We start from the raw sequence: 27,957 nt of genomic DNA on the forward strand, positions 1-27,957 counted from the left end.
ATAAGTGTTCAAAAAGCAGCAGAGACAATATGAAACATTCATTTCAGCCATTCAGATTCTGAGATGAAGTCTAAAGTGGATTAAAATAGATGAGCTAGACCGTATTTAGCTGCTTTTAGTTGTTTGCATAAGCTGTCTTGTTTATTTCTCTCAAAGTAACCCAGGGGAGAGCGTTACAGCCCACCGTCTGATGGGTTCATTACGGACGAGGCAGCTTGGAAATTGCCCGTCCATTAAAATTCACAACTTTGTAACTTACGAGGATGAAACAGAATCGCAGGTTTTTGATATTTTGCTGGTGCTGGAGACGGCGCGAGGATGAGAGACTATTTGGGTGAGAGAAGATAAATAAATCAGGTTCGAGTAAATAAAAATGACGCCGTTTCTCGCACAAAATATAACTGTGCTGGAACTGCAAAGCGTATAGGTGTAGAAGTGGCTTGCGTTCATTGAAACCCAATAGATTATCGCTGAGATCTGCGGCACGGTTGCTGTTTATGTTTTGATGCTTGATGGAGCGCTTCCCAAAGACCAAATGTTTTCCGAACAGATTTGGGTAAAATAAATACAGGCGTTCGGTCAATTTTACCCAAACAGTTTCCCATCCGTCCAGAGTACATTAGACTGAACTTTTATAGCGATGTCGTTGGTTTTCAGCCTAATGAGGCGAGTAAGAAACCTGCCCTGTTGTTTGATGAATTTGGGACAAGTCTCAGCGGATCTGAGTGCCAAGACAAAAAGGTTAATGAGAGGTTAACAAGAAAAAGAACAGAGTAAATGGGAGAACCTTAATTCAAATTTTGCAAATGTGATTTTAGGAAAAAACATCCCACTGAGGCAGATATGCTAATGAGCTGATGAATATCTTGTGGGTTGGAACCACGTTCACTTTTGATATGAGACCAGAAAACTGTAATGAAGTGTTAAACTGTGCTGGACGTGTTTGCTTGACTTTGTGCTTTGTAAAAAGTTTGATGACCTCTTAGCATCATAAAGGTATCAAAATCAAGAAATAGAAATAATTAATTGGATAAAAATGAAGATGCTGTCACCAATTACTCACCTTTGTTGTTCCAAACCAGGGTTATTATAATTACAATCATTATTTTGTTACTTGAAATAAAATAAATGTTTACTGAATAAACTTTTTTTTTAGTTTTTTTTAAATAACTAAAAAAAACAGAGGAAAAAAAGAAAAAAAAAAAAAAAAACGAAAATAAAAATTGACAAATAAAATAAAACACAAACCAAAAAATTACAAAAAGAAAAAAAAATTTGCTCAAACTTTAACAAAAATTAAAATGGAAAAATAATAAATCCTCAAGATCTAAAATAAACTTTCAACTTTCTTCTTCAAAAAATATTTGTAAAACCTAAACATTTTTAAAAATACCTTCAGCAGAAAGAAAGCAAACAGAACCAACATAATTGAGAAATGATGACAAAATTTTTCTTTTTTCAAAACTTGCTCCCTCAGTGCACCGGGTTTTTGAAATATAATCGTACTGTGCTTGAGTCAGTTTTTGCTTTTTTTTCACCACTTAAAAGTCTTAGAAGACCAAAGAGTGTCTTGCTCGTCTGAATTCGAGAGAGTCCGCCATAAACCTCCAAAGTCGGGAATGCTAAACTTTTTTTTTGGGTTGCCTTTTTAAAACAGATTTTCAGCTTTCTGTGTTTTCTCAGGCACTGTGCTGAAAATACTTATTTTTTCTTTTGCAAGTTATGGGGTTTCATCAGTCCAAAGCAGAAAACGCAACACAGTAGAAAAATTTTTTTAAATTTGGCAGCACTTTGTTTCCCAAAAAATTTAAAGAAAACAAAAGAACATTTTCTTTGATTACTTTAAAAAGTTTAAACTTAATTTTTTTGGTAGCTTTCATTTCTTTCCATGATTTAAATTTTTTTAAAATCATAATCCAGAAAAATTCTAAAAACAACACAGAATTTCCTTTCCTTAAAAAATAAATAAATATAAAAAGTTTTATAAATTCAATTGTTTAAAACATTTTTTAAATTATTATTTTAAGAAACCTTAAATTTTAAAATATTAAATAAAACAACTAGGGGAAAAAATCTGAATCGGGTTTAAAAAAAAAAAAAAAATAAAAAAAATATTTTAAAATTTTTGTTCTGATTTTATTAATGCACAGCTTTTTGTTTCAAATTTTAATTTTAAAACAGTAAATTGTAAAAAAAAAAAAAAAAAAAAAAAACATTTATAAAAAAAAAAAAAAAAAAAAAAAAATTCATGGGGCTCTAAAAAAACTTTTTTTAACTTTAAATAAATAAAAACAATTGTTTGTAGACACTTTCGGAAAACCCCATCCAAAAAAAAAAAAAAAAAAAACTGAATTGGGAAAAAAAAAAAACAGATTTTATAAAAGGTGCAAAATTAAAAAGGGCAAACCACGGTCTGAAAAAAATGCTTTAAATTTCTGTCGGTGCAAAAAAAAGTGAAATAGCAATTCATTTAGTTTAACTGCACGGGTGTTTTTATTTCAACAAATAAGCGTTTTCCTTTTTTGATTTTCTCTGAAGAGAGCAGGGGACTAAACCCAGATTTGTGTCCCGATGTGATTTTTGATTAGGAGGGCTTCCAGGGGCGTATCAGGGGAAGCATTGGGTTTGACCGGATTACTTCTGCCGGAAGCACTCTCATAAAAGAGGCAACGTCCTTTTTTTCCTCTGCCCCAAACCTTCGCCTTCCCCCATTTTTTTGGGATTTCCCCGGGCCCTTTTGAAGGCCTTGTTTTTAGGTGCCCCCTTTCGAACGTGGTCCTTTCAGAATGCTTTTCCCTGCTGTCTGGCTTTTGACCCCCCATAAAATTTCAAGTTTCAAATGATTGCTTTAAGAGTGAGGCATTAAATGTAGGGGTTTCCTTGGGGGAAACCTTTTCTTCAGTGGGGGGTCTGAGTCCTAAAACAAAAACTTAAAATCCTGTTTTTTGAATGTTTGTTTTAATTTTGTTTCTCAGTTTTTTGGTGGGCATTTTTTGGTTTGTCTTTATTTTTTAGCACCCTTTCAATTTGTTTCTTCAGAATTTTCACTTTAGTACATGAGGGGCTGCGGGTCTATGAGGGAACCGGGTTTTCACGATGGCCAATTTACCCAGCAAAGATCACGGGGATTCGGGGATTTTCTTCATCCTCAATTCGATATTCCACAATTTGTTTTTTACTTCTGGCAAAAACAATATGTTATGATCCAACACCAACCCATGCTCTACGTAAAATGCTGAGAAAACTTTTACGTAGTCGAAATTTTAATTTTATCAGTTTATAAAAAAAAAAAAAAACAGAAAAAAGCAAAACCCCCCTTTTTATGGTATTTAAATAGTACTTTTATTTTATGTTGAACTTTTTTCTTGAAAAGGGGCTTATATTAAGCAGCATAAAAAGTTTATTTTGCCGGGGAAAAATTTTGTGAAAGTCTGTATATTAAAAAAATATTGCATTTTATTTATTCATTTTTGGAGGGTATAAAACATTTCTTTCGGCCCGAATCTGATTACTGATAAAGTCGATTTTAGACCCAACGCCGTTTCACCGTTAGTACCCACTCGCTTCCCAAATTTTTTAATTTAAAAATAAAACAGTTTTGCAGGGAAAGTTTTAAATCATTCAGGGAAATGACTTGGGACTTCTTAGGTGTTTTTGGAATTTAGTTTTTTTTGGTAAATGTCAACATTCTTTCATTACTTTTTTTTTTTTTAAAAAAAATCTTCAAATGTATTAAAAATTCCCTTAAAATGCAGGGACAAACCTGAGATACATTACCCCTCAGCCTGCGGTGCATGATGAGCCACACCAAGCAAATCGTTTTCTTTCGTTTGTCTTTGTTGAGAAGTGAAAAAAAGAATAACTAAATGTTTGTTTTATCCCCACTCAAGACTTAATGCGTCATGTCGAATAAATATTTTCGCAGGCCGTTTGTTTGTGTCTTGGGTGTATTGGCACTCATCGACTCATAAAACCACTCTCGTCTGTGCCAGCGTGAGCAATTTTTTAATTTCCAAGATTTTCCCATTTAACGCAGGTCTGGGTAATGTTGTTTAAGGGAAAAGGAGGGAATTGAATAAGCCTTTCAAGCGCCCCGGGGAAAAGCCCCGCACCAGTGAAGGACCCATGAATGAGTGTGCCTTTAAACATCAAAAAAGCTGGAAGTTACTCAATTTCATATTCTCACAAAGGAGGGACTTTTGTGCAGTGATGTAAAAAGGGTGTAGGGGGAGGTGGGGTCAGGCTTGGCCTCTGCCTGTCTGAATAAAAAGGTGTTTTCAGCCCAAATTTTTCGTCTGCATTTTTGGTGTTTTTTTTTTTTTTGGAAAAGCACTTTTTTCCCCAACAGCAGAAACCTTTTTATGGGCGCGGCCCTTTTTTGGCCCGGCAGATTGTGTCGCAGAAAATCATTTGGGAAAATTAAAATTTGTGTGATTCGCCTTGTTTGCTACTTAAAATGAAATGGTGACCTGGGGGAAAATGCTAGGATGACCCCACATAAACAGCAAATCCCTTCCAAATTGTTAACGTTAGTTTGCAGCCCGTTTCCATTATCATGGTCCCCTTATTATAATTTTTGCAGGGATTTAAATGGAAAAAAGGGATTAATAGAAAAATTGGATCAATTTGGAATGTTTTGCAGATGTGGAGTTAGAGGGATTTTTTGCCATACAACCGGTTTAAGAAAAAATTGCCTAAAATTGTCTCGACTGAAAAAATTTGAAAGCAAGTGCAAATTTTTAATTATTTAAATAGAAAACTTTTTCCCTTTGCGTAATGAGGGGAAATAGGATTTTTAAGATTCGTGGCAAAATTTTAAAAATTTTAAAAAATTGTGATAAATAAAGTAGGGAAGGGGGGGGTTTTTGTGAGGGCATTTAAAAGAGGGGAGCAAGTTTGTAAATTTTTTTTCACACATCATTGTCAGTTTTTTATTATGCACAAAAGTATAATTTTTAATTTTGGTTGTTTTTATTTTTTCTTGGGGTTTTAGTTGTTTCATTTTAAAATTTTTTTCTTTTGTAATTTTGTTAAATAAATATATATAAAATAATAATTTTTTATATTATTATTATATAAATAATTTTTAACTCTATTTCCCCATCTTTTTTCATATTTTCTATCTACATAAAAATTTTTTTTAGCTTTAAAAATAACTTTTTTTTTTTCGTTTTTGTTTTTAAATTTAAATTTTAGCCATTTTTTTTTTAAAGTATTTTTTATTTTTATTAGTTTGTTCTTTTTTTTTTTGGTTTTTGTTGTTTAATTTTTTAAAATTTAATTTAGTTTTTGTTTTTTTTTTCATTTTAGACTTATTTCAGTTATTCTAATTTTTTTTTTATTTTTTATCAAAAAGTATTTTTTTTAACTTAATTTTTTTTTTTAATATTTTACGAAATTGTAATGTTTTTTTCAGTTAAAAATATTACCTGATCACAAATGAGCATTTTATTAAAATTTTAATGCTTTTCCCCCCTCTTGTAAACCTTTAGACAGCTGCTGAAACAAAAACCTTAAAATATCAAAAATTTTTGAACAGTTTGGTTCTTTAAAAAGTGCTAATATTTTTGGGCGTGTTTTAAAAATAATTTTCCCCCAAAAGACTACTTTTTTTTTTTTTAACGGCCCCGGGGGCTAAAGTGTAAAGGGGGGGGATCGGTAAAAAAAAAGGAAAGCTGGCAAAGGGTGAACAGCAGATGTGTTTTCAATTACCAAAAGAAACTGTTTTTTTTTTTACTCGGTTTTTTACAGTTGTAAGGGTGATTTTTTTGATGAGTTTAAAAATGGACAAGTGGAAAGCTTACTATTAACTGATAGACTGAGAAACGTCGTTTTTTCCTCGATTTGACGTAAATTATAGTACGTGCTTTTAGTTTTGGGTACTCGTATGCATTAAAATACATATATGGAATCGGGAAGAAAATGGTTTAGAAGGCTGTTTTATTAAGGGATTTTGTACACTGAACAACACGTTAAAAAAGTTTTGCAGAATGTGTTTTGGGCCTGGACTGGAAAATTAGCAAAAACTATAATTAAGGAAATTACTTTTTAATTTCTTAAACTGAAAATGTCATATTCCTTGTGTTTTTCATTTTTTTTTTGGGGATTTTTTATGACTTGTAATGGATTTAATGGATATGGCTAGAAAAAAAATTTTGTAATTAAAATTTTTATTATTTTTTTAGTAAATTTTAAATTTTTGTAAACTTATTTGCTTGTCATTTTTTTTATTTTATCAATTTTTAAATAATATTTTACTTTTTTATTTAGATTACTGTATTTTTTTTAGTAATTGTATTTTTTCAACTTATTTATTTTTTTTTAAAAAATTTTAAAACACCAAAGGGGTTAAATTTTTTAAGGCTTTTTTTCAGTTTTTTGTTTTAATTTATTAGAGTTTTAAAAAAACTTTTTAAATTTTATTAAAATATATATATTTAAAATTTTGGTATTTTTATATTATTTTGTTTCTATTTTTTTTTTTTTTTATTATTAAAAGTTTTTTTTATATTTTTTTTTACATATTTTGAATATACTGTATTTTATTTTGCTTTCTAATTTTACATTTTTTTTCTTCTAATTTTTAAGCTTTATTTTTTTATTCCGTTAAGGTTTTTTTTTTTTTTTTTTTTTTTTTTTTTTTTTTAAACGTTTAAGACAGTTACAGTGTCAATTGGTCGTTTTTATGTAGATTTTAAGGATTGGCCACAAGTGGAAAGCTGTCTGTTGAACCTCTGTTCACACCCATTAGAGTAAACGGCGCATCAACACAGAACCTCTGGAGCAGAATAAACAGAATCACAGCACACCACGAACACAAAGCGCATCGGTGTGCTGTGATACTCGACCGAGGCGAGCCGTGTGAATGAATAGAGCGGGGACTCTAGGGGCCGTGGAGTGGGCGAGCGGGAGGCTCTCAGGTGGCTTCAGCTCCACTCCCTCCAGCACGCTCCGCTGCTCCCCTCTCATTCTGTCTCTCCTCTTGTTTTCTGTCTTCATTAACAAGCTGTCTGCTGAATATAGGTTTTGGGTTGTTGTTTTCTAGCAGCTGATATGGTTAATAGTAAATATTTAAGCTTGTTACATACTTTCTATTTAATAGATGTATAACTGAGCTCGGATGAACGGATGAGACTTTGAAAATTTGGCACGTTCTGCCCATGAAAAATGTTTTTGTGCCATCTGTTTTGAACAATTTTGTATTTTCAAGAATTGTATAAGTAGCCTACAATTTTCAACTTTAAAGAAATTAATAAAATAAGATCAAATCAGTGAATTGTTATTACACGTTTTAAGTTAATTTTTTCAGGGCAACGGGTTTCCTCAATTTAACTAGTAGATACTTAGTTATCTTAATTTAAATTAAGAAGAATCACACTTTTAAGTAATTGAAATTTAATCAATTTAAGTCCAACTTAAAAGAAAAAGTGAACACAACACATTTTCAAACTGTTATTTATCAGTGTAACTCATTTCTTTCTTTTAACTTATTTCTTTCATTATGCATTAAGTTTATTTAATTCATAGTTTTAAGCCAACGGGTTTCCTCAATTTTTTTTCTTTTTTTTTCTTAAAGGGGTCATATGATGCGATTTCAATTTTTCCTTTCTCTTTGGAGTGTTACAAGCTCTTGGTGAATAAAGAAGATCTGTAAAGTTGCAAAGACTTAAGTCTCAAATCCAAAGAGATATTCTTTATGTTCACTCAAGCCAATTAGATCACACCTCGCTTTTCAGAGTGATAAGCCTTGTAAAAGTCGAGGTGTTTCAGAAGGCGGGGCATAGAGGAGTAACAATAATGTACAGTATGTGGAAAATAATGTGTTTTAACCTTAAACCGTATAAACACATTTCATTACACCAAATACACCAAATAATGTTCTTTTAAGCAGCATCATATGACCCCTTTAAGTAAAGTCAGCTGATGGTACTGAGATGCTGGGATTGTGCTTTGGGAACCAGCACTGCTGTTCTCTTATGGTCAGTGGAATCAGTGAGTGTAAGCTCAGCTGAAAAAAAGAAAAAAGAAACACTCACAGCACTTCCATTCAGACTCCAGCACAAAAGCAACCGAACACTATTCAGGGTGGAAAAGCTGAAGGTTGATGAGTTTAGTACATGTGCCACTACAATCTTTGTGACATATAAAGGTAACTATCACTCAAACTATATATAAATTGGAGCAAAAAAAGAGTTAAAGTATTTATATAATTATTTATTTGTGGTTGTCAATGACGGTTGTCAAGTTTTCAATGGTTTTCATTATAGATAAAATTTTGAACAGGGTTTAAAATAAATGAATAAATAAGTAAGCAATCATATTGACAAGTAAATGAGAGTTAGATATAATTTTTCTATATTGTATTATTTCTATTTAATAATATTTATTTGTATTTTTAATAATAATTGAATACAGTTTTTTTTTTTTAAATACTTCTGTTTATGTTTGAATTTATCTTGCTTGAATTTATGCTAACATACGCATAATGCAACAAGTCAACGAGACCTGATACACAATGAAAGTTGTAAATAAAATAATATATGCAATTAAAGGCTAGCAATGTAAAACTATTAAACTATGTTAAATATTAACTATTAACCATTTTTGTTAGATGTTTGTGGTTTCAGCACTAATCTTCTGAGAATTGAGTGTTAGCCTATACTTTTTAGGGCAACACAAATTTGAATCCAGTTTGATGATAATACATGGTGGGTTTTAGCTGGTCATCCATTGTTTATTGGAAACTGGTCAAGAAGCTGAACCTGGCGATGCCTAGTTAACAAGCTTATTCCAGAGCCACACCTGGCAATATAAAATCTATCTTGGTTTTGAAGTTGGTCAAGCTGTGTAAGATTATTATTGTATTTAGTTCTTTAAGTTCACTAGCTAATCCAGAGCCGAAGTATTAACATGTTGCACTTTTTGATGTTTTTTGTCTTATTTGCAGGAAGATCAACCATTTTTTGGTATTAAAAAAATACAAGCTGTTCACCGATCATTGGTAGGAGGGTGAGAGCACAAGTTTACGTGTCTGATCCAGCACACACAGATGGTACGGTTTTATCTGTGATCTGAGCAGCATACCTGTGCGTTTGAGTTTGTTTACAGTGGACTGCTGAAGTCAAACACTGAGGAAGCGTTGAAAGCTCTCAAGAGCTTTATCAGAGGCGTTATTGTTTTTCTGTACTCAGTGCTGGAGTCTGGGCTGATTGCACAATGGTGCTGGATATGTTGATGTGCATCCAGTCGAAGAAACACTGACCAGTCCAGTAGCATTATAAATGCCCACACTAACTCTGGAGGGTTTGTGACTTTTCTTTTTTTTCTTTCCTTCTGTAACTTTGTTTGTCTTTTTGTTTGAGATCCCCACTCTTTCATTAAAGTCAACATAAAGTAAAAGTGATATTATTCCAACTTGACTGCACATTTCAGATCTTATTGGGATTCTCAGAGCTTGTTATTCCAAAGGAACATTCCTTTACTTTCTCATTTCTTTTTTGAGGTTATTGGTTAGAGACACGGTGGCAATTGATCTCATTAACTTGACTCCATGGCTAAATTGAATGTGCAGTTTTTGGTTATGAATGTCTGTGACAGGATAGTGATCTTGTGAGTGAGTCAGATAAAATATTAAGATGCCAACTGCTATGCAGCTAAAAAAAATCTGGCACAAGGATCCAGTCAAATCCAGTTTTGTTGTTATTGTTGTAATGTGTAGAAAGTTATCTTTTAAAATATAAACCCGCATCTTTGTAACCACCAGAGCAGGTTCTCCTGTGACCTAAATGCTGTTTAACTTCCTTGAGGAAACGTTGTTCTGAATGAAGTTATGGACACAGAAAAAACAAACAACATAGGCACCTTGGGAAAGAATCTGCAAACTAGTAGCATTTTTTTTTTTTTTTTTTTTTTTTTTAAGTCTGAGAAATGAAAATGTAGTGTTTTTCATTTATGAAACATATGAAAATATGCTGTTTTCGGTTACATGAACTTTCTTTTCTAAGCTCTAAAAGTAAAGAGCTTTTCCTGTGTGACTGTTATGTTTTATTGTACTTTTGTTTTATATTCCATATTTTATGTATTATTTTTTATTTACTTAATTTTTATTTTTTTTGCTTGTAAGATTGTTTTGTGCTTATGCGTAATTATCTTATATTATTTATTTATTTATTTTTTTTAATTTGAAAGATTTTTTGTTTTTTATTTTTGTACCATGTTCAAAATTACTAGACTTAAAAGTTGTAAATAAAAGGATATAAATGTATTATTAATGTAGTTGTTTAACATCCATGTTTTTGACATTTTAAGTAGAGCACTTTTTTGGCTGACACATTTCAACATATAAATAAAATATAACAATATAAAATATATAAAACCCCTCGTAAAAAAAAAAAAAAAACTTTCAGTCAGAATTGCTGTTGGCAACTACCACACCTATTTCCTCGCGTTTTCCGCAACCTTGACTTTACCTTTTCTGCTGGTGAGGTGAATGAAAATACGTCTACAAGTAACAAAAAAAGGCCTTTTGTGTTGAGACTGCTCTCATCTTTGACCTAAACACTGAGTCATTCTAGGCAGAAGCAGGTCAACAGGGATACAGGAGGGGACATTGAGACACAGTTTCATTTTACCACCAGATAGTGAGGAAGGCACCAGGGAGTGAGGTTTGATTGGCTTAACAGGCAAGTCATGGTGCTGAGTTGTATTTCACCAACAATTCCCCTAACCAGAATACAGCCTACCGCCAAATTCATACTCCTGATTTTCATGTTTTTAACAGCCCACCACAATCACACGGGGGACCTCACCACTCTCCAGGCGAGGTTGTTTTTGACCTGTTTTCTTTTTCTCGTTTTTTCCTTGGTCCGTGGCCAGAGGTGAAATGGCCAGAGGGGGACCCTTTTTGGTTACCAATCACAACTGCAGCTTGGGGGCCAGAAAAGTGAAGTTTTTTGTGTTTATTGTAGAAAACTTTTGGTACAAACAATTTGTTTGCACCCCCCCCCCTCTTTGTATTCGGTTGCTTAAGACTTGGAAAGTGGGCATTGCGTTTCCAATTATTATTGATAATGTCCTGAACACGTTTGACATTTTAAGGGATTTATTGTTTGTCTATGCAGCACAAAAATCATGCCTGTGCTAACATCGCATTGGATCTTATTTATACTATTTACAAATATTTAAATTAATTATAGTTAATGTATTTTTAATATCTACTACATTCATATTGTGATTTTCCATCTATATGTGTGTGTGTTGTGTGTGTGTGGGACGTTAAAATATTATATATTAACCAAATTAGATTACTAATATTAAGAATTTACCAAGCCATATTTTATTTAGTAAACATTTATGGGCACCTCAAAAAAATCCCCACACTGCAGGTCTCTTATAGGCATGATTTAGGAAACCGAGTCTTACTATTATTGTAGTAGCGTTTTTATATCATTTTAATTTTCTATCTATCTATATAAAAAGCAGCATACAGGGCATTTCTGTTTCAGAGTGGGTAAAATCGTCTTGTACCGTTTGGCTTTCACATACTTGGCGTAGCTGAAATTTCATAATCCTTTTTTTCAAGTAATCAACACTATGATTTCTTCTTGGCGGGTGATAAAAATGGCCAGAGGACCAACCCTAAAAAAAGCCAGCTCAGAGCTGCCAAGTGCCATTACATTTATCAGATGTTCTCTGTAATCTCTTTTGTTCCCAGTGTGTTGCATGTGTTGAGATGCAGGCCGGGTCACAGTGGGTCACTGCGGTCACAGCTCCAACCGGAGGTCACCAGGTCTTGAGTATTGCATCGGGTCAATGGGTCTGGTTCCAAGCGCTGGCGCCAGGAGACTGCTGTGTTTTGTATTGCGAATGGACACAAGCGAGCGCAGGGGCTAGGAAGCAAGCGCCACGTTCTCTAATGAGCGGGTGATAATGGAGATGTTTGCTTAGGCTTCCCTTTTTCTGCTAAGCTGTCTCCAAAACCAACATAACCCCAAAAAAATATACTAAGCACTCACTAGCAGTGATACCCCTCCCTCTCGGAGGAAACATGGTCGTTTTGGGTTTAATGGTTTTGAGAAAGCTGCACTTGACTCATTGTAGTGGAGAGACCTCGAGAGGGCAAATGTCTTTTGGGTGAGAAGGGTCCTCAAACTTCCGGCCAGATCTGTGTGGGATCTCAAAGCAACCGTCTTAAATTAGCAAGGATGAATGAGGATGAGGTGAAAGTGCAAAAAAACATTTTACTTTCACAGTATGACAGTTTAAAATGACATGATTTGTTATGTTTTGATAATAGCTGGGCTGTCAGAGGCCAGAGGTCAAGGTCAACTTGGGTTTTTCTTACTGTAATAGTAGTAATGTTTTTACTGATGAGTCGATTTTAATTTCAGTTATTTTATGTTTTATATTTTATATTTGATTATTTTTATTTTTTATTTGTTTTTGTTTTTTATTTATATTTTATATTATTTTTCATGATTTATTTTTATTTAATTTATTTTATTTTTATTTAACTTTATTTTATTTAGTTTTATAATATTTTAAGATTTGTATTTTATTTATTTTAACTTTTATTTTATTTTTGTTTATTTTTTTAGTTTTATTGCATTTTAAGATTTTTTTTTATTAATTATTTTTTTTTTTTCATACACAGGAGACATTTTCATATTACTGCTACTTTTGTTTTCAACAGAAGAAAGAAATGGCAACACCTTTGAAACGAAATGAGTTTTACTAAATGAAAGTCAATTTGATTTCACGTTGACTTTATAACCTTGATTTTTTTTGGGGGGGGAACCTTTTTTAATGCATTTTAAGGAGGTAGAACAACTTCAGCTGTTACTTTAAAGAACCAAGGAGCGCTTCCTTTTTTGATAATTGATGCCTATAACATCATACTGATCTGAAGAACTGATGATGGAATTGTTTTTAATCTGCAATGAACCATATACAGCCAAAACTGGTTCTTGATAAGAGGCGTATTCTTTGCGTTGACTGTTATTTCCCTCACAGCTGAAGATTCATTGGCCGACCCCGCTGTCATTTATCTGGAACGAGTCCCTCACATTCAGACCGTCTGCATTGACTCTAAATAGTTTATCTCCCCTCGTCTGTTTCTCTTCTCAGCTTAAGTGGGTTAGGCTAATTTAATTCTACTTGACTACTGCTGTCAGATTGTTGTACGTCTTTATTTTGTCCTTGTGAGCGTTGGTACGCTGTGTTTGGTCTCATATAACATTGATGAAGTGAGCTAATGTCTTACCTGAAATACCTGTAATCACGTTTGTCTGATTCTCTTCACAGCGGCTCATGAGTGTCAGGGCTCTTTTGAACAGATTTGACCTCATTGGTTTCTTTAAGAGCGCCTGGATTGTGTCATTAATCATGTTTTCACACAGGCCATTAAAATAATACCTTAATAAATCTATTAACAGATAAAAACAAAAAAAAATCGATATAAACAAATTATAAATAAATTAATAAAATAAATAAATAACATTTTTATTAAACTATGTCTGGTGTTTGCCCATGCAGGACTGTCATCCACAATGCCGAGATGATCTGGTTGGTGTTTTGGCATATTGTTATAGATTTTTATAATAAAATATATTATGTAATAACTTTTAAAAAATAATAATAATTTATTTTTATGAACTAAATATGATTTTTTTAAATATAAAATTTAATTATACATAATACTATTTTAAATATTTAGCCAAATTTTTTAATTAGATTTTTATATATTTTTTTTACCTGTAGAACACATTTACATTTCTAGTTTCATCAGCATTTTAGATTTTTAAAATACATTTTTAAATATATTTTTTTCATATAGAACATTTTTCCATTATTAGTTTCAACAGCATTTTATGTTTTTAAAAGCATATTTAAAAAAAAATGTTTTATTATTCTTTATTTTATATAGAATAGTCACATTTAAAATAATTATGCTTTTAAAATATAAAAATATAATTATATAATGCTATTTTAAATATTTAGCCAATATTTTCTTTTATTATTTAGATTTATTTATATATATTATATATATATATATATATATATATAATATATATATATATATATATATATATATATATATATATATATATATTTTACCTTAAGAACACATTTACATTACTCGTTTCATCAGCATTATATATATATATATATATATATATATATATATATATATATAATATATACTATATATATTTGTAAAAGCATATTTAAATAATATAGAATTTTTATTATTCTTTACTTTATATAAAAAATACCCACATTTAAAATAAATATTTTAACAATATAAAATATAATTATATATATAAAACTGTTTTAAATATTTAATTGTGTGTGTTATATATATATATAATATATTATATATATATATATTATATTTATTCATTTTACATATAGAGCATTAACATTATTAGTTTCCACAACATGTTATTTTTTGCGTACTTGCGACCAGTATATTTCTCTCTTTACTGTGGTTTGAGTGTCTGAATACAGATCCATCCCAGCGACAGAGACGATCACTCACGTCTCCTCTGACTCTCTCGCTATCTCATGTCACTGCTGGCTTTTCTTGTGGTCTGTGGTCATTCAGATGAACTGAGTCAGGCCAGTAAGAGTCATCTTTACGTTTCTCGACATCGGAGATGGCCAGGTGGCACAAGAAGCGCTTTGAACTCTGTCTAAATGCAGTAACAATAAGGGGCCTCCCTCGGCGCTTGGACCCTTTCAGTGTGGATTAGCCCGTCCCGGGACGAGCAGCGAATCACACGACGACGTGGAGATTGGCAAGACCGAAGTGGCATTGTGACAGGCGGCATGTCTGCTCTCATAGTGAGCCGTAGAGAATGAAAGAAAGAGAATAGACACTATTGTCTCCTCGTTCTTCTGTTGCCTTTGTGGGCCGCTGTTTTTAGGGGAGAGAAATGGAAAGGAGCTGAAGGCTTTGGGAAGGTGACACTAAAGCTACAGCATGTCTGGGCACGGCACTCTTTGTTTGCCCGTCTGTGTGAGTCAGAATTGCACCATATTTTTCTGTTTGTATCATATACTTGTGTACCACAACATCGTTTATTTGAGCGTCTGGTTTGTATGAGTCAAAGTGAGTCACGGGTTTGGTACTATAATATTTGGAGAGTTTCAGATTCAAATGTCACATTAACTCAGAGAAATCATCTCCAACGTGTTTTATGCTCTAGTTTTGATACATTGGCACACTTTAAAGTCATGTCGGTACACAGTGGGTTATTTGGTAATTTGATTATACTGGCAATCTAACATGGAGTAATGATGACATCAGATGGTAATTCTGTGATATTTTAATAACATACTCGATAAATATTATCATGTTTTGACATGCTGCAAATACTGTGTGCTTGCACTATACTATGATTATAGCATTTTTTTTTTTAAATATTGGTATTCATGTACTGTACATGTACTGTAAGGATGGGTGTTTTGACCCAAATATTATTATATTATATTATATTATATTATATTATATTATATTATATTATATTATATTATATTATATTATATTATATTATTATTTGTTGCCTCAAGTATGGATTTGTTAAGTAGCGATGGATGTTTTAACGAAAAAATCGATGTAAAATATATTATACTGTGTTGCATTATATGTGATCTTATTTTAATGTTTTTTAAATATCATAATTTCAATAATTTAATATATTTTTGTTGGAGAAATATGCATTATATGCAATATAATAAGAAATATTTAAATGATAATATTATCATGTTAATTATATTACAATATTTTTATATTAAGTTTTACATTTTTGTTGCAGAGATATATGCTTCAACAGAATGGTGAATTAAATACTTAATGATTATAATATATTCCATCGTATTCATATGGTTCTGTACAGTACTGCAAGTAGGGGGTGCGTGATATAAAATATTTGTGTTCATTTATTTAGAAATTTTTATGTCTATTTTTGCATAATCTGGTGAATTGACTACTGAGTATACTTATTTTCTTTTTTTTGTGTATACCATGGTGTTTATATGGTAAATAGCTGTGGGTTATATGTTATATTGTATTATGTTATATTATATTATTTTATGTTATTATATTGCAAAAATAATATCTGCAGAATCTGGTGGCTTTAATATTTAAAAAAATCAAGGTGCTACATATATTATTTGAAATTGATGGATGTAAACCAAGTGATTCGATTGGACCGTCTACATATTGTCGTATTGCTGAGACCATGCCATGTAATATCCAAAAATCATGGCATTTCCATGGTACTGCAGTGATTTGATGTACACACAAACTCCTCCAGCAGTAGATCACACACATCCACGCCAGGAGATTTATGGATCTGACTGTGCTTTGATTAGAATGAGCAATGAGCTTCATATGGGGGAGATTTTCAACCACATTTCAAAAACATTTTTACAACAATACCACAACATGGTTATTTTTTCTATAAAAACCACACTAAAAACAATATTTCAGAAACATAAAATTTAGCCGCCACAAGACCCACCACCCCTATTAATCAAATTTCACAGCAGCATCGCTGCACAATCACGCTATTGATAGCTGTGAATTCCCCTCCCATCAGACGTCAAACCAAACAAGTATGAGACTAATTCACACGTTTAACTCTTTTACTCCCTTTGTTAATTAGAACACATTCTGCTCTTGGTTTCTAAACAGAGCTTGAGGTGTGAGATCTGTAGGAAAGAAGCACCACATACTGTTTTAGGAGGAAATTCAGGAGAAACATCTGAGACAAAGTTAATACTTAAATCGATAGTTCACGGAAAAATGAAAACACTCCCTCAGGCCATTTAAGATAAGGGTGACTTTCCTCTTGAGTAAAACATAAAAAAGAAGGTCCTTGGTGATTCATAAAATGAAAGTCAATGGCTGCCGTCTCTATGAGAGTCAAAAAAGCATAAACAGGGAACACAAATTAATACTCGTGGCTCCTGGTGATATATTGAGGTCTTATGAAGCGAAACAATCGATCTGTGCAAGAAACTGAACATTATTTACAACTTTATATGCCTCAGGCAAATGGGGAAATATGATTATTTTCCATGAACTAGTTGTTTTTAACATTTTGTTTCTGTGAACTGGTTCAGTTTACTAGTTTGTTTACATAATCATGCAATGAAGTAACATACTGTATACGCAAATATATTATTAAAGCACCCAGTAATGATGTGAATCACAGATGTTTTATATGTCTAAAGCATATAAAGTGAAAGCATATAATTGAAATTAGTTTTTATCAGCTCACCTTTTTACATAAACTATGAGAAGCCATAAAAACATTCAAACTTTCCAGTTCAGTGACTGTTAGAGGAACTCAGGATCAGATACACCAGCATTTGACTTTTTCCCCCATATGTCTTTTATATATTTAATTTATATTTGTCATCTGATGTAGCCTAGTTAATATCACACAATGAGTACAGTTTTTTTTTCTCCAAATATCAGCATGATTGCAAATGTGATATTGATTTTTATATCGATTTCCAATAAACAAGAAGTTAATATTATTTGACTTACAGTAGTTCAGCCATGAAACTCTATTGGCGCTCTATTGGTTCATTCAAAATCACATTCCCAGCCAATCAGGTTCTAATTATAATTACCGTGTGCCTATAAACCGGACACATTCCAAGCTAACCATACCTGCGCGCAATGCATATCCTCTTGCTAGCGCTTGGTCTATCACTGGGAATTCCCAGTTTCACGAGAATTTGTCTAACCATGATATCCAGGACGAATCATCCACTAACGATACTCCCTTGCCAAATGCAGGAGTGCTCGTCTGGCCCAACGCCATGCTTCAATCTCAAAATGGCCAGTCTCTAAGATTTTGGAGAATTTATTTAGCCGTAACATCGCAGCTCCAACAGGATTATCTCACCAAGATTTGTTTACCTTTTTCCTAGCCTTGTCCGATCCAGATCCAACACCACCTAGTTTGTCCAACACAGCCCCGACGAAGGCTAAGGCTAAAAGAAAAAACACCATACCTACAGCAACTTCCACTCCTTCAGCAAAAAGATCTTCTAACGTTTTCCGAAAAGGACAGGACCCCGTGCTTGCTGCTCTTTTCGACATCAAAGATTCAGTCAACAACATAGACGCCAGAGTAGCAGCGCTAGAGAAGTCTTCACTACTCCCCATAGAATCTCCAGGTGGTTCACAGTGTGACGTGTCACCGCGTCACATGCTGGCGACGGCAACTCCTGCACCATCAAGTGGAACCCCATTCATTTCACCTGCAGCAGCTTTGCCAGCAAGTTTGAGAAATCAGATCTTAGCAGGTAATGATATCAATTTAGTAAAAATACTGCTTTGCTCTTCTGTACCATACCATACCATAAGTCCTTTTCTGCTAAAGCAGCATTGTATATTCAGCGTTTCAATGTTAAACTGGATTGGTCCATCGTCGATCTTGAACTGATAAGTAGACACTTCACTGGTCATAAGACTAACTCCTGCTCCATGTGTGGCTCCTTCTCTCATACCACAAGTCTGTGTCCTCGTACTGCATATGAAACTTCCCAATGGAAAGCTGGTCAATCTAATTCCGAAATCCCAAAATCTCAAGCTCAAAATTTAAATAACAACCCAACAATTCCAGAATTATACAATAATCCAGTATTCAATAATTTAAAAAAATCACAACGAATCATTACGTCCTTACCGTGAAGTGTAAATTTTTGCATTGCTGTGCCATTTGTGGCGATAGTCACCCCGGAGCTGTTTGCCCTCGCAGGTTCAAAGCGCCTCCAACCCGGTCCTCGAAAAGATGAATAAAACCCTTCTATGCCTATCAACGTCCACAAGCTTTCTAATAATTTATCTTCTCATCCTAATAGATGTTTTGTCAATTTTCTCTTAACCAGACTAATAAAACAATTCTTCTCAGCACTCATCATTCTTCCACCAACCATTCATTCATGTTAGTAAAAATTTGTTATCAGCCTTCAAAGAACCCGGGGTAGTCGATACCCTAATCCAAAAAGAATCTGAAAAGTGTTATTTAATCGGGCCTTTTCTCACTTCCCCATTTAAAGCATACTGCATTAACCCAATAGGTATCGCCACTAGAAAATACTCGGGAAAGAAAAGACTGATTATAGACTTATCTTCTCCCCATAACGGCGAAACCTCTAGCATCAATAGTTTAATTCCCGAGGAAATGCTCGCACTCACCTACGCTATGATAGACCATTCTATTCAGTTTATTAAAATTGCGGGTAAAGGCGCCTGGATGGGCAAAGCAGATATTACTGATGCATTTAAAGTCATGCCCCTCCATCCCTCCCAGTGGCATATCTTTGGCATCAGGTGGAAGATGTGTTTCGCTGTGTGGCTCACTTTCGGGTGTCGAGTTTAGACGAGGGATGTCAATCTGACTTACGTACTTGGTTGCTTTTACTTACAAGTTGGAACGGGATCTCCTTTTTCTGTAACGACTCTTTCGAATCTTCTATTTCTCTACAGCTTTACACTGACGCCGCTCTATCCGTCAGGTTCGGTGGATTATTTGGTGATGAATGGTTTGCCGACAAATGGCCAAACAAAATTCCCTCCTGAAGCTAAATCTTCTGCTCTATTCGAGATTTACCCTATCGTCATAGCCTGTTTGCTTTGGGGAACAAATGGCACCATAAAAAGATTTTGTTTTTATGCGATAGCAAATCAGCAGTCGATTTTCTTAATAAAGGTCGTTCAGATTATTCTTTTATCAATTGTCTTTTAAGAAGCCTCACATGGAATTGCGTTATTAATAATTTTATTCTCAAACCTACATATGTTCCTCTTATTGATAATAAAGCTAATGCTCTCTCACACTTTAAATTTCAGGAATTTCTTGTCTTTTACCCCGAAGCTCACCCATCCAGCCTGCCTTGCCCCCCGTTCAGCCAAACTAATCTAGACTAAGTTTGCTCTCTACATATCTGGAGGCTGCTAGCAAATATATGAGCTTTGGGATTGCCAGATCTACACTGAAAGTTTATGACTCTGTGTGGTCCTATTTTTTTTTCTTTTCTGTGCTGCTTTTCCCGTTCCCGCCTTTCCAATAAATATTGAAGTTTTATGCACCTTTATAGTCAACTGTGTAAATGCCCGTAAGCTTCAGCCTCCCACTATTAAAGCAGCTATAGCAGGAATCCAGTTCCATCTTCGTTGCCGAGACCCTAGAAGCATCAGCCTCTTCAGTCATCCCTCCATCTTCCTGCTCATCAAAGGAATCTTGAAGACTCATCCAGGGAAGAAAGATAAACGTTTACCTCTATCCCTTCCACTGTTACACGAATTATTGAAACGTCTCAGACTCGGGGTCTTCGGGATTTATTCAGACATTGTTTTTAGGAGACTCAGTCGCTGCTCACAGCTTTCTAAGTTTTCTTGAGGTGTGGGGAATTTACTTGTAAATCACTTCACTTTGATCCTAATCAATGATCTTCACCAAATCTGATTAAAGTTGTCCCTATTATTATATCAAGTATTAATTCTGTCTTTGTGTCCTCTCCTTTCCTTGCTCCTTGTAGCGCGGTACCCCATGAAAACCCGGCATCATGCCCTACCTGACGACCATTGTTTCTTACAGAGGATGGCAACCCCTTGACAAGCTCCTGGTTTGCCACTAAATTCAAGCAGCTCTGTTGGCTCTGCAGTCTTGATCCAGGAGTGTACACTCCGCACTCAATCAAAAATCGGCGCAGCAACTACAGCAGCGCCTAAAGTATCAACCTCCACTCTTAAAGAAATGGGCCGTTGGTCGTCAGCTGCTTACGAACGCTATATCAGACCTAACTGTAGAGATATCGTCGAAGGCCAAAAGTTAATGAGTTCCTAAATGTATGTGTAAGCAACACTGAATGCTTACCAGGTGGGTGCTGGGAAATAAAATAAACATGAATCGAGCATAACTTTTGTCTCCATACTTAATTCTGCTACAGCAGGGGTCGGCAACCTTTTCGACATGACGTGCCATTTTTTAATTTTTCTGGTTAACACACCACCCTGTGCCAACACCTCTGGTTAACAGCCCCCCCCCCCCCCCCCCCGCTTTGTACAGTACATACATCTTTTTTAAATGATACGATAAAAAAAACAAAAAAAAAACGATAAGCCTATTTGATTTCCATGCAAAAAGTTTCAGAAGATTTTTTCATTAATCGTTTTTCAAACTTTTCAAAAGTTTCTTGAATAACAGATATACAGTGTGACCATACTGGAACATCACCGTATGTGTGTGTGACAAGGACAATGCATTAAAACCGTTCAGTTTAATCACCGTTCTACATTAATGCGCTGCTTTAATTGATGCACACAGACACACACACACACAACTGGCACACAGATCTGAGATCGCGCTGTGCAAAAAAGTAAAATTCAAGCTCATAAACTTGTTGTTGTTGCTATTTTTAACTAAACCCAGCTTCATTGTTTGTAGAGAGAGACATTCTCAAGCAATTTATCTCTCTCTCTCTCAAAATGGCCATTTTTGAGAAAAATTAATTCTAGTAGTTTCCATCACTGGATATAGCTGTCGGTCATTTAACAGGTTTCTATCGTAAATGTATCATTAAAAGTGACAAATATTAAATGAGTTGCCTCTATCTTACCTCGCTCTCTTTAACGTTTAAACTGACGCTTCGCGGTCTGCATCTGATCAGCAGTAAACCCCCCGCCCTACTCTTGATTTGATTGGCCATCACAGTCATTTTGACATTGACGAGTGCTGTTAGAACGCTGAGGCTTTGATCTGAAGTGCCTAGTATGTACAACGGCCGCGTGCGCATCCGTAGACTAGTACAAGTTAATTCTCACACTTTAAATAGTATTTATAGCTCATAACAGGCTGCGTGACTATGAGAAGGTTTTATACCTCAAAATGTATGTCAGTATGCAGTTTTTTCTCTATTTCTTGCATGCCAGCGATTATCCACTCTGCGTGCCACCTTGTTGGCACGTGTGCCGTAGGTGCCGACCCCTGTGCTACAGCATTTCTAAAACCGGCAGCCCATTATCTTAGAATTTATTTTTTATTATTTTGCGCGATTCCTAGAAAGAGCAAGCAAGCGTGACAAGCCCGGCCCACATAGCCAGTAAACTTAAGTTCATGGCTCCTCTGGGCTGCATGGAAGCAGGCCTAGCAGTTACGTCACACACCAGTCATGACGGATAGGTATTCTCGGTGACGAGGGTTGGGGGGGTGGATTATATTGTTAAGCAGGGGCGTTCCAGAGCCTGCTGGGTTGTTGGGGCGTTCGCTTGCGATCTTTTCCTCTCTTTCTAGCAGCAGCAGTACGATGTTTCCTTTATAAATTTTATGATCTGTGCATGTTAAGCCAATGCAAGTCTACTTGCTCTGCAGCAGCAGCAGCATATCAGATCTAGTCAGCCAAGACCAAACACCTGCTTTTCTAATTTTATCAATAAAGCTTTTACAATCCTTTCCGAGAGTTGTCATGACTGAAATAGCTTCAAAGATAGAGCAGATGGCAGTTTTTGCGTCTCTGAGCAACAACATGGAGTTTCGTTACTGAATCAATCGCCATTTGAACAACATAGGTTGAATGAATGACTCAGTGACTCACTCATGCAGTGATTTTTGCCACCACCTACTGGTGATTTTGGATTATATTAAAAGTATTTTTTTTTTTTTCACAATTTCAAAAATAGCAATTGAAAGTGAGTCTCTGAAAGTAAGTTTTGCATTGAGTAACTTGTAGATCTGTGCTGCTCGATCCATGAACAGGTTCAGATGGTTCAGTCGCGATTTGGTGAAACTGATTTCAACTAGTTCACCAAAAAGAACCAGTTCAAAGAATGATTTGTTCGTGAACCGGAGATAACTCTGGACCGAGGCTCTGAAACACAGGTAATAAAGTTGTAGATAATGTTCAGTTTCTTGCACAGACCGATCATTTCACTTCATAAGACCTCAATATATCATCAGGAGCCACGGGGATTAACTTTTTTTGTTGTTGTTTTTTGACTCTCAAAGTGCTGCTCTTAGCCATTGACTTGCATTTTATGAATCACCAACAACCACCGTTTCAGCTAAAAATCTTCTTTACTGTTCCACTGAAGAAAAAACGTAGTATCTATATCTTGGATGTCCTAAGAAGAGTGAGTGAATAACATCAAATTTCATTTTTGTCTGAACTGTCCCCTTTAAATGAAAGGCACTCTAAATGGAAACGCTTAAGTCTTCTGAGCACAGAAAGAGCAACCTCTGAGCGATCAAATGCTGGTTAGGTGTGTGTGGGTGCGTTGTTGATGGCTCTGTGCCCGGTTTTGCTGGTAGGCGAGAGCAGCAGTGAGTTGTGACCTCGTAACACGGCACTCACTGGCCGCTAATTGATGTGCACACCGCTGATGTGTTATGAGGGGAGAAAATCAATACCGACAATGATTTGATGTGTTTCGGGTGTGTGGGCGGACTTGACTTAGAGGAGCCTTCTTTCTCACTCAGAATGGCGTTTTTTTGGTGTCTGTGATGATCCTGTCTTTGATGGAAAGGAGCATTTCCACCCAAAAATAAAAACTGTCATCATTTGGTTCATCGCATGCCATTCAAAACCCTTATGAAACATCCTGCGCGCTTTATTTCAAGGCTTTGTGTGAGAAAAGTACTTGAAGGAAATCTAAAAGCTTCAAGGAGAGTAAATGATGACAGGAATTTTTATTTTTGTGCAATTATTTCTTTAAACGCTTTTGTGTTTCTGTTTCAGAAGTCTTGAAATACTGGCCTTTAAAGTACAAAGAGTCGGTAGAGTCACGTGGACAAAATATTAATAATTCTTAGTAAACATGGTTGGTGTGTACCAAAAAACCACTTGTTTGTAAATACCTGCAAATGTCATTACAACCTCAAATATGCATAAAATCGGCTCATTTGGAGGATGTGGTAATGTTTTCAAGAGTAACAAAACCAAGTGATTTTCTGATCTGTAGAGAAGTCTGGGGGATTTTTATTTCACATGTGAAACTGGGTGCATCTGAGCAGTAAAGTAACTATTTGAGGAATCATTCATGTAAAAGTTATGAGTTATGCACCACTGTTTAATACTTAGGGTTATTGGGTTTGCTCAGATGCTTGTCTTGACAAAACACAACTAAACATTAATATTCATTAGATATGCAGGCTCCATGCAGCTCCCCCTGGGGGACACCATGTTTAAGTTCCAATAGTTTTGACTATTTGGAAATAATTTGGGGGAACTAATAATCCCCAACCACTTGATTGGCTCTGTCTCTTCTCTTCTCTCTCACCTGTAGCTGGTGTGTGTGTTGTGAGCGCACTGGCCGCCGTTGTCCTGTGGCTGCCGTCGCATCAACAAGTGGATGCTGCACACTGGGGTGGTTGAGGAGAGACCCCCCACATGAGTGTAACAACAGCGCTTTGGGGTTTAAACAATACACAATAAAGCGCTATATAATAAATGCACATTCATTCATCAATATTTGGAAATAAAGATTGAAATAAGTAAAAGAATGTAATATAAAATATTTTTTAAATATATTTTAACATTATGTTTTACATAAATAAATAAATCAAACAAATAAAATATATAGATTTTTTTTCTGTTTTGCTATTTAAGTTGCGATCATTGTAATATTTTTCAAATAAACCCATTTTGGTAAACTAGACTCTGTAACACTAAATTCACGACATGCGATTGAATATTTGCTTTGCAGTTTATTATACATTTCCACTCTATAAGAATTTATATAGGATTTTATTTTTAAATATATTAATTCACTTTTTAGATATGTGAGTGGAAAAATATAAGAATATTAAATAAGGAATGATTTTATTTTTTTTATTTAGTTGTTTAGTTAGTTTTATGTGTCAGTAACAAACAGGTATTATTGTGAATGAAGTTTATTCAAATGTTTGATTTTATTCGTTCTTCATTTATGCTTTGCTTAATCATTTTTATTAATTTTTTATTGAAAAAATATTTACATATTTAAAATTTTATATATATTATATAATATATATATATATGATAGACATATATATTATATATATTATTAGATATAATATAGTATATAAAATTGTTTTTCTTTTTTAATCATTAATCCCCCACCTCTTTTTCTTTTTCTAATTTTTGCTTTTCGGAATATTTATTTCTTTTTTTTTCCTTATTCTTTTTTTTTTTCTTTTTTTTTTCCAGACTGTTTTGGTGGACCTGACCAGTCTTAGCACTGACATGTGATCCTACCAGGGCTTGAATCAGTTTGCTTTGCCCACAAGCTTCACTTTTTGCAGTGCATTGCCTCAATATAAAATCAGACACTGATGGAACCCGCTTTATTGAAAGCAATATGTCCAGCGCTAACCACCCCCACCCGTCCTATAAAAGCGCTAACATGCACGCCATCCCGCTGCACTTAAATAGGGTGAAAGCTACCAGCCTTATTCATCGAGCATGGGTTTTCACTGCAGTCCAAAGAAAAACCCATGCCACCTTTCGTTATCCACTTCTTTTTTGCACTTAGTTAGGTGGTGATTTGCGCCATGTTTGCGCAGGTTGTGAAGGAAACTCCTGCAAAGCTTCCCTCGGAAGTTCTTTGAACCTTGTGAGAGAAGGCACAACAGGAAGCGCTGCCAGCGAGTGTTGGTCCAACTCAAACAGACGTAGCAGGCGAGCCGTACAAAGCTGCTTCTTTCTTCACACTAGAGCTCTGGTTTCAGGTCAGACGATTACAGAAGCACCTTCAGTGACGCCTCGTTAATCAGAGCATCGTCAACTCACTCGTGTTTGCCATATAAGCTCGTAAATTTTTAAAGGATACTTTTAAAGTTTAATTTGGCTATATATAAAAAAAAAAAACTATATAAAAATATGTATTTATGGTATTTGTTTATTCCTTCGTTTAATCCTTTTAATTTAAGGTTTATTGAAAGTCCAAGACTATCCAACTTTTTCAGAAAATACATCATTTACAATATTCAATAATGTATATTTATATTAAAATAATTTAATATAAAATATTTAAAAATATATTTAACTTTTTGTATTTAAATATGTTTTTTATTCAAGTAACTTTTTTGTTTTTCAGTTTTGGTAATTTTTTGTTTTAATTTATTACAAATTTTATTACAAAAATGTGTACAAATATATATATATATATATATATATATATATATATATATATATATATATATATATATATATATATATATATATATATATTAATGTTTGTTTGTTTGTTTGTTTATATATTTATTTTAGTCTTTCAGATATAATTTCCAAGCAGGTTAGTAATTTTACTGTTTTTATTCCCATTTATGCTTTGCTAAAATTTAAATTTTGTCTTTACCAGGATGTAGGAAATATGAAAATTGAGGGAACACCAGATACGCTCATTAATATTAATTTAATTTTGTAAAATAAATAAATAATGTATTTATTTTACATATTGCTACCATTTGGGATTCTCAACAATTGGATTTACATAAGCATAGCTGTTTCATATTACGGCGTCGCCCCCCCACCAGCAGAACTCAGGACCACCTCAGAAACCTATAGTCCCAAGCGAGCCGTGCTGTGCCATGCTTCATAGCTGAATTAAATAATATGCTGTCATGGCTAAGTGGATTACTTAGCAGTATTGAAAATGGAGTAATGCTGCAATTATGGCTCGAGGGATGAGGAATGGGGTCTGGGAAAGCCTTTTAGCAGCCGAGCAGATTTTCATATGAGAGGGAGGAGCTGCAGCAAATAGGATGAAAGCATTCCTGATTGTGCCACGATGGACAAAGATGTCAGGGCGAAGTTATCTTCAAGAAAAATGCGTCTCGGATGAGGCTGTACGTCACTGCGGCTAATTGAATGTTGCAGGACGTGGACGCGTACGTGAAAGTGGTTGACTCAAGTTATTTATATTAAGAGTTGTAAAACAAGTTATCGTTAAGAGAAAAGCCGCAACAAGACCCGTCTGTCTGTAGTGTTTACTTAACTCGACATTAAAGTCAACAAATCAGAATTAACCCTCTTTACTTTCCTAATGCATTCCTTGTCATATGTGAACCAATTTGTTGTGTACAATTATTCTAAAACCAATATATATTTTTATTGTATATTTTTTTCTTTGTAACTTTTTAACCTTTTTTGCTATTTTTAGTGATAATAATTAATAATAATATAACTAATATATATATATCCATAAACATAGTATTTTATATATCTATATATATCTATATATATATATACATATATATATATTTTATTTGCTGATTTTTTTTTTACTTTTTATTTAAAAACTTGTTTGCTTAGTTTTTTAACCCTAATAATAATAATAATAGTCATAATAATAATGTTATTTGTATGTATCTAATATCTAAAATGAAATATAGAACCCAATTTATTAAAATAAAAATAGTATGCATTAAATGCACAACAAAAAATATGCAAGCAGGCAAGCGAATAAATAAATAAATAGCTGGCCAAAGTTTTTTTTTGTGTATAATATTTTGTGTATATATATTACATTTTATGGCTCTATTTAGAGATGTAATGCCAACATCTAGGACCCAATTAATCCTAATGCATAAGATCAAGTCTCTACTCCTGTATTGTTCACATATAAATGCATCAGATTACTGAAGTAAAAATGAGTTGTGAATTCTGCTTTGTTGACTTAAACGTTGTCAAAATAGTGGTTGAGCAAAGAAAAAAACAATAACCTTGCTATATTCTCGCTTGTAACGTTTATTTCCTTTGACAATTTTTAAAACCACAGGCCTGATCTTCAATAGTCAACTGTTGACTTTTAAGAAGCTCACATGTTGTTTGCAAATAAAAAATCAAGTTTCCACCTGGGCTTGCGGTATTTACGAAATCTCTCTTTATGTCCTTTGAAGGTCCTCGTCATAGTAGAATTAACCTACCGGGTCGCGAGACCTTACAAACATCACG

General features: G+C 34.0%; 1 pseudogene; it reads left to right on the forward strand.

Moving 5' to 3' along the window:
* LOC122135763 overlaps positions 1–27,957 on the forward strand; it is a 206,146-nt pseudogene that overhangs the window by 44,350 nt on the left and 133,839 nt on the right.

This window comes from Cyprinus carpio, chromosome B1, assembly GCF_018340385.1.
Source record: "Cyprinus carpio isolate SPL01 chromosome B1, ASM1834038v1, whole genome shotgun sequence".
Classification (NCBI taxonomy): Eukaryota; Metazoa; Chordata; class Actinopteri; order Cypriniformes; family Cyprinidae; genus Cyprinus; species Cyprinus carpio.